The sequence below is a fragment of the Vicia villosa genome, linkage group LG2 (assembly GCF_029867415.1).
Source record: "Vicia villosa cultivar HV-30 ecotype Madison, WI linkage group LG2, Vvil1.0, whole genome shotgun sequence".
In the NCBI taxonomy this organism is placed as follows: domain Eukaryota; kingdom Viridiplantae; phylum Streptophyta; class Magnoliopsida; order Fabales; family Fabaceae; genus Vicia; species Vicia villosa.
Window position 1 is genome coordinate 103359983 of NC_081181.1, and position 9131 is coordinate 103369113.

The following is a 9131-nucleotide window of genomic DNA, read 5'->3' on the forward strand; positions in this document are numbered from 1 at the left end:
ATTCCTGGATATTGTGATTTCTTACCTCATTCAGTGTCATTCCTGAGTGTTGTGATTCTTCTCTCTTTCAGTGCCATTCCTGAAAGATGTTTCTCACCTTATTCAGTGTCATTCCTGGATATTGTGATTTTCTCACCTCATTCTGTGCCGTTCCTAAATGTTGTTGACTCTCTTTTACTTCTTTCAGTGCCGTTCCTGAAGGACCATTTGAATCACTTTATCCAATACCATTCTTGGATATTGTTTCCTCACTTCATTCAATGCTATTCTCGGATGTTGTGATCTTCACTTTATTCACTGCTATTCTTAAATATCGTGATCCTTTTATCTGGTGCCATTCCTGGATATCATTTTCTCACTTCATTCAATGCTATTCTCGGATGTTGTGATCTTCACTTTATTCACTACTATTCTTGAATATCGTGATCCTTTTATTCAGTGCCATTCCTGGATATTCATTTTCTCACTTCATTCAATGCTATTCTCAGATGTCGTGATCTTCACTTTATTCACTGCTATCCTTGAATATCGTGATCCTTTCTATCAAGTGCCATTCCTGGATGTCCTTTCCAAATTCAGTCATGTTTACTCTCGAACGCTTCTGTTTACTGTCTCTTTTTCCTATGAAGTCCAAGTTTCCGTTCCTGGATGACACATACCTTTTCCCCAGTGGAGTCCTTTCTTATCTCCCCAGTGGTGTTATACTTCTCTCTATTCCATAATCATACTTGATGCATCCATTAGCATCACATCATACCTTAGGTTCAAAAATTGTGTGTTTTATATTTAAGTCTCTTCAATTACGTCGAGCCGAGGATTTTAACCCTCACATCTCCGGATAGAAGAAACTTAAATAGGGGCATCTGTCATACCCCAATTTTTGACCCTAAGATGATACATCATTTGCCTTTTCAATCATCAATCAAGATCACAATCTTGAGGTATCATTTTGTCTCAGAGGGGAATCATCAAGCACTTCTAGCTTTTTATTTGTTTTATACTAACCAAAATCCAAAAATATGTATTTTGTCTCTTTTGTTTATATTTTACAGGTAAAAGATCGGGCAAAATCAAAACAGTGCAAGAAAAGGAATTTTTGAAAATTTCACTATGGAAATCGATTTACCCATATAGGAAATCGATTTCCCTGGACGAAATTTGAAAAAAAAGAGGGAAGCATGACATCATTTTGGCACCAAACACATTTTCTTTGATCATTTTACCAATTTTCCACCTCATCAAAATTAATCCCTTTCATTAAACCCACTTAAACCTCATTTACCATTTAAATGCCTTTTAAACACCAATTAAACATAAGCTAATTAACCAAAAGCGAAAAGACCAAATTGCCACTACTCTTGCTCCCATCCTATAAATAGAGGTCTCTACTCCCTCATCTCTCAAGCTTGGAGAGCCAAAAAATTGCTTGCAAATTCATTTCTCACCCTTTCCAAAACCCTCACTCAAAGTTCATTTTCATAGAATTAGTGAGATTCACATTGAATCTTACTAGTTTTGAACTAAACCTCCTACATTTCTCTCTTTTCTTTGTTTGTTCATCTCCAATTTTGAAGGATCTACACACTTTGTGCTTGTTCTTGAAGCTACTCCAACAATTTGGTTCAAGAATTGGTAAATTCCTAAACTCTAAGATGTAGATCTTTGTTGCTTGTGTTCAATGCATCTTTGATGCTATATTGGTCCTATTTGATGGTGAATTGATGGAAAATTCGTGCTCCAATTGATATGTGATCATAAGGTGTTTGTATGTTTGCTTAAGTCAAGTTTTATGCTTCCTAATGCTGATTTTTTGAAAACTGCGTGCAGGAAATCGATTTCCCTCTGTAGGAAATCGATTTCCACCTTGTTTTTATGCCAATTTTGAACTCTGCACTCAGGAAATTGATTTCCTATCGATTTCCAGTGAGGCAGAATGCTTGTTTTTGCTATTTTTGACTTGTTTTTGGTTCTAACTCTTCTTCTACTCCATTCTTTTGATATTTTCTTTGAATCACAAATTAGAAGCCTAATTTCTCTCTAATATCAATGGACTTAGGGCGTCGAAAGGATGAGAATCCAAATCCGCAAAATTAAGTGATTGAAATTATGGATGAAAGGAGCTTTTAATGTGGTTCCATCTTTTGCTTCTTTTTATTTTGATCGATGAAAGTCTTAATGCCTTGAGAATTCTTATGGATTCTTGGTAAAGATTAGATCACTCCTTATTTTTCTTTTCATGCGGTATTGCTTTCGGAGAGTGATCTACATATCGCTTCTCTCGCATGCATTAGCTCATAAAGTTTTGACCGGCCTCGTTGTAGGGTGATTTCTACATAAATCACTTGGCGATCTGCTTAACATAGCGCAATATTTCGTGTCCCGAATAAAAAAGATCAAACATGGAAGAGAAATGTATGCGGTTGATTTATGACTTATGGAAGTTTATCGTGTAGTCGCTATGATTTTATCAAGCTTCTGATGAATTTCCATTGAATTTAAATCCGAGAACATCCTTCACTCACCATCGATCTTCCTTACTAACTTTGATAACATACTTGACAAGTTTCAAGATGGTTATCTTTAACATCTAACAATTAACTTTAATTTCCGCAATTTATTATATCGCTCTTTATTTTTCGCTTTATCGCTTTCTTTTATCATTTCATCATATTTACATTCCGCCATTTTCTCTTTGTCCATTTGGACGTTTATATTCCGCTATTTTCTCTTTGTCCATTTGGACACTATGTTTATGTTTCCGCTATTTTCTTTTTGTCCACTTGGACCATACTATACTTTTATGCTAAAACACTAATAAACAACAAAAATCTAAAAAACGCTTAAAGCTCTCTTTCGGACTATTGGTTACTATCCCGAGGATTATGGAGATTTGGACTTATAGACTTAGTACCTCTGGACCCTTATTCCGTTATTACTCAGCTGTTATTCTGTCTGTTTGGCATTGGATTGTTGTCTGTTTGTACATGCAGGTATTTCCTTGAATGTCCTTGATGGCTAATTCCAAGGCATTGATATAAGGATTTTACCCGAAAACAGCCGTTACTCTGCCCGATTTTCATCAAAATTTTAATGTGCTTAATGCAAAGTGGTGCTAAGATAATAAGTTCATCTTGATCCCCAAGTGGTAATGTGTTGGTTTGGTATTGATAAGTCCAAAGGATGGGAAATCTACCTTGACTCATAATGTCAAGTGTTGGCTTCTTATTTCGGTTAGACCGTTCTTTTCCTTAACTTTTATTTTACGCAATAGGATAGCCTCTTCATCTCCTCCCCTTCTTCAATTTTCAAAATCTTCTCCCTTTTTACAAAACCTTCTTATGTTTGGAACCTTTTCAAAACCTTTTCTTTTAAAATATCTTTTGCCCTTAGTGGCTTTTCTTCAAAAAGTTTAGACACGACTAGTTGTTGAAACGAGTGGCGATACCCCACGATTTTGAAATTGATTGATATAATGAGATCTTTTCCGCGTGAGAGAGCCAGTGGCATACTCGTTGATTTTATCCGAGTTGGAGCCCTTCTTTCATTTATGATGCAAAGAACTCGTTTGTTCTCATGCTCAAGATCAATGGCTGAGTATTCCTCTCCGACGACGATAAAGTGTTTATTTGGTTTTTAAACGTTTTCCCTTTTAAAGCGGAACTACATTAGCTCTGACTTCTCCATTGCACTGAGGAGGTATGTAGGCACAAGGCTTAATGTCTTGAAGAGCTTATTTTAAAAATACAACAAACCGTTTTTAGCACACACGACACAAATTTTCAAAAAGGTTCATGTGGAGTACCACAGATATAAGGGGTGCTTAAAATCTTCCCCTTGTATAATCAACACCCGTACCTAAGATCTCTTCTTTTTTGTTTTTTTTAAAAAACAAACTTTGGGCTTTCTTCGTTCTTTTCCCTTTTCCTTTGGAAACAATAAAGCGCGGTGGAGACTTTCACTGAAATATTGAGTCGAGTCAATATAATGGCTTTGATCTCAGATTTTCCCCGCTACAATCGTCAATGCAAATGATTCATGAATGAATGCACACATATCACATACTTACAACATCACCGATCCGATGAACAACATCGTCTCACATAACTCAACATCGTTTCACCAACAAGTATGTACAGGTATCATGCATCATTCAAAACAAATCAATCATCATCATATAGGCAATTAAATCAGCTTCGCAATGCCCCAAACGGCACATAAATCAGACACTCGAATCAAGAGTTATGGGTTTTTTAAAATAAAAACAATTTTCCAAAAACACACAGTAGAACCCGGTTCCTGACTGCATCCCAAATCTCGCCTCTGATTTTTACTATAGGGAACCGGGTTGTCGCTAGCTGGGAACCGGTTCCCAGCAACCCAGAATTCCCACGCCTCTGTTTTTATAATTGGAACCCGGTTCCTCCCACACAGGAACCGGTTCCTACGTACCTGCAACAGCAAATTCATAGTTTTTGACAGCAAACCACTTCTCCCTATTCAACCAATTCGTCCCCAAACGAATATCACATACAAACAGCACCAAATTGCACATTATAACACAATTCAAACAAGTTTTAAACATCAATTAGCAACATATATCATGGTTATTATCAAAACCATACCAACTATGAAGATTCATCAAAACCTAGCAAAATCCCCAAAACCTGACACGTCCGATTGAACTAAATGACAATCCTAATCAATTCTACTACCCATAATCGCATAAGGATTACTAACCCAAAGAATCCCCCCTTACCTCAGAGTCGAATCTTCGAAGGTCCTCTTCCTGTTTGGTTCTTCTCCTTTCTACGTGCTTCTTCTGTTCCTCAGACTTTTTGCTCTCTCCTTCCCTTTTCCAATTTCCTATATTTTTATGAAAAAATAGAAATCGTCTTAATAGGCTTACATAGTTAACACCCCCTTCTGCTAACTACTACACTAAGCCCAATAGCCAATATTTCATTATTTTCCAAATAATTCCCAATAAAATGTTAATTCCAATAATTTAATTACACTTAATTAAATTAATAAACAAGAATTTACGGGGTGTTACAACTCTCCCCCACTAAAAGAGTTTTTGACCTCGAAAACATACCTCAAACGAATAGTTCGGGATAGGAGTCATTCATCTGACTCTCCAGCTCCCACGTAACATTCCCGCCTGCTGCTCTTCCCCAAGCCACTCGGACCAAAGCTATTTCTTTACCGCGCAGTTGCTTTATATTTCGATCCTCAATCCTCATAGGCAAGGCCACAACTGTCAAATTACCTCTCACTTGCACATCGTCCACTTGGATTACATGAGACAGATCCGCAATGTATTTCCTCAATTGAGAACATGGAATACGTCATGTAGGTTTGCAAGTGTTGGTGGTAAAGCAATACGATAGGCCACCTCTCCTACTCTTCCCGCAATCTGAAACGGACCAATAAAACGCGGCGTCAACTTCCTTGACTTTAGTGCTCGACCAACACCCGTCGTAGGATTTACCCTCAGGAACACATGATCTCCCTCTTGAAATTCAAGTGTCCTCCGTCTCTTATCATGATAGCTTTTCTGACGACTCAGAGAAGCTTTCATCTTCTCCTGAATCATTCTAATCTTTTCTGTCGTCTCTTGAACAATCTCTGGTCCAATTACCGCACTTTCACCATCTTCATACCAACACAATGGTGTCCTACACCTCCTACCATACAATGCTTCAAATGGAGCCATACCAATACTCGAATGGTAACTATTGTTGTATGTAAATTCAATCAACGACAAATAACTATCCCATGCACCACCTTTTTCCAATACACAGGCACGCAATAGATCTTCCAATGATTGAATCGTCCTTTCAGTTTGACCATCAGTCTGCGGATGATAAGCAGAACTCAACCTCAACTTAGTACCCAAAGCCTTCTGCAAACCTTCCCAGAATCTAGATGTAAACCTTGGATCTCTATCTGACACGATACTCGAAGGAATACCATGTAGACTCACAATTTTCTCAATATACAACTGCGCCAACCTTTCCATAGAATAATCCATTCTCATTGGTATGAAGTGAGCAGACTTCGTCAGTCTATCCACAATAACCCAAATGGCTTCATAGTGCTTAGCTGTTCTTGGCAACCCACAAACAAAGTCCATGGATATACTATCCCACTTCCATTCAGGAATAAACAAAGGTTGCATAGCTCCATACGGCTTCTGATGTTCGATCTTTGACTTTTGGCAAGTCAAATAAGAATAAACAAATTCAGCTATTTCCTTTTTCATTCCAGGCCACCAGAATAACTTCTTCAAGTCATGGTACATCTTAGTAGCACCGGGGTGAATACTCAATCCGCTACAATGTCCTTCTTCCAAAATACTCTTCCTCAGTTCGGCAACCTTAGGAACACAAACGCGGTTGCCAAATCTCATCATGCCATTCTCGTCAATTCTGAATTCACCTCCTTTTCCTTGGTTAATTAAAGTCGATCTGTCAACCAGCTCAACATCAGTCTTTTGTCCTTCTCTAATCTCCTCAAGAATCCCACTTGTCAGCTTTAGCATACCCAACTTAATGCTATTCGGAGTGCCTTCACATACCAAACTTAAATCTCGAAATTGCTCAATCAAATCTAGTTCTCGTACCATCAGCATAGACATATGTAAGGACTTCCTACTCAAAGCGTCAACAATAACATTCGCCTTTCCCGGATGGTAATTCAGCCCAAAATCATAGTCTTTAAGGAACTCTAACCACCTCCTCTGCCTCATATTAATTTCTTTCTGATCAAAGAGGTATTTCAGACTCTTATGATCACTAAACACTTCGAACCGTGAACCATAAAGGTAATGTCTCCATAATTTCAACACAAATACCACTGCTGCCAACTCTAAGTCATGAGTCGGGTAATTCTTCTCATGCACTTTGAGTTGTCTCGACGCATAAGCTACTACCTGTTGGTTCTGCATTAGTACACCTCCAAGTCCCATTAATGAAGCATCACAATACACAACAAAAGGTTCCGCCGGATTCGGCAGAATCAAAATAGGAGCACTAATCAGCCTCTTCTTTAACTCTTGGAATCCTTCTTTGCACTTCGAGTCCCAAATGAACGCTTGACCCTTCCTAGTCAACTTCGTCAACGGTAAAGCTAACTTCGAAAATCCTTCTATAAACTTCCGATAGTAACCTGCAAGACCAGAAAGCTACGAATTTCAGTAACAGACTTCGGAGCTTCCCACTGAGACGCGGCTTCCACCTTTGTCGGTTCTACGATAATACCGTCCTTGGAAATCACATGACCAAGAAAACTCACTTCGCCTAACCAGAAATCGCACTTCGACAGTTTTGCATAAAGCTTCTTTTCTTTCAACAGCTCCAACACAATTCTGAGATGCTCTGCATGTTCTTCTTCACTTTTGGAATATATCAGAATGTCGTCAATGAACACTACGACGAACTTATCAAGATAAGGGTGAAAAATTCTATTCATATATTCCATGAAAACACCAGGTGCGTTAGTAACTCCAAACGGCATCACAGTGTATTCGTAATGACCATACCTTGTTCTGAATGCAGTCTTCTGAATATCGTCCGCCTTCACACGAATCTGATGATACCCAGACCTCAAATCAATTTTACTAAACACATTTGATCCGACCAGCTGATCCATCAAATCATCAATCCTCGGCAATGGATACCGATTCTTGATAGTAACTTTATTCAGTTGTCTGTAGTCTACACACAACCTCATAGATCCTTCCTTCTTCTTTACCAATAACACCGGTGCACCCCACGGTGACACACTAGGACGAATGAATTCTTTCTCCAGCAATTCTTCTAATTGACTCTTCAATTCAGTCAATTCAGATGCCGAAATTCTATAAGGTGCCATCGACACAAGACTGGTTCCAGGAACTAACTCAATAGCAATTTCTAACTCCCTTTCAGGTGGTAGCTCTCTAACATCTTCTGGAAAAACCTCTGGAAATTCACATACTACTGGCAATTCACTACTCACTGCCCTTCCTTTCATTTCCATCGACGCAATTAACATAAACGTGGTTGCTCCGTCTTGAATCGCTTCACCCACTTGTCTCGCAGTCATCGCTAAATCCTCGACACTAACCTCTTCGGGAAAGATGACCGTCTTCGTAAAATAATTGATATGAACTCGGTTGAATTGCAACCAGTTCATCCCTAAAATGACGTCAAGTTGTTCAAGTGGAAGGCACACTAAGTCCATTCCAAACTTTCTACCAAATATATCAATAGGACAGTTCAAACATGCAGATAAAGTGGTCACTGAACCCGACGCAGGAGTGTCAATAACCATACTTCCATTTATTTTTGATATCTCTAAATTTAACCTCTTAGCACAATCCAATGAAATAAACGAGTGAGTCGCACCAGTATCAATAATTGCAATTAAAGGTGTGTCATGTATGAAACACGTACCTTTAATCAGCCTATCCTCTAGAGTAGTTTCTGATCCAGACAAAGCGAAGACTTTCCCTCCAGACTGGTTCTTCTTTGGCTTGGTGCACTGCGGACTGATATGACCCTCTTCGCCACAGTTATAGCAAGTCACAGTCTTCATTCTGCAGTCAGCAGCAATATGACCTGCCTTATTACACTTGAAGCACTTCTTCTCTTCGCTCTTGCACTCTTTCCTCTTATGCCCCGGTTCACCACAGTTGTAGCACCTAACGGGAGCGCCAGAATCTCCCCCACTAGGCCTTTTCCAATCACCAACTTTTGGGTTTCCTCTACCATATTGTTTACCTCTATCCATAGGCTTCTTACCCTTCTTATCAACTAACTCGCGAGAGTGAGATGATTTCAGCTTAAGATTATCTTCCTCAAAGATCCTGCTACAGTCTACTAAATCAGCAAATCGGCGAATCCTCTGATACCTGATGCCCTGCTTGATCTCGTCACGAAGACCATTCACAAATTTGATACACTTAGAGAATTCCCCAGCTGCATCGTTGGTGTAGTGTATGTAGTACTTAGCCAACTCCACAAATTTAAAAGCATATTTCGGTACTGTCATACTACCCTGTTTTAGCTCCAAGAACTCGATTTCCTTCCTTCCCCGAACATCTTCAGGAAAGTACTTCCTCAGAAATTCTCTCTTGAATATGGCCC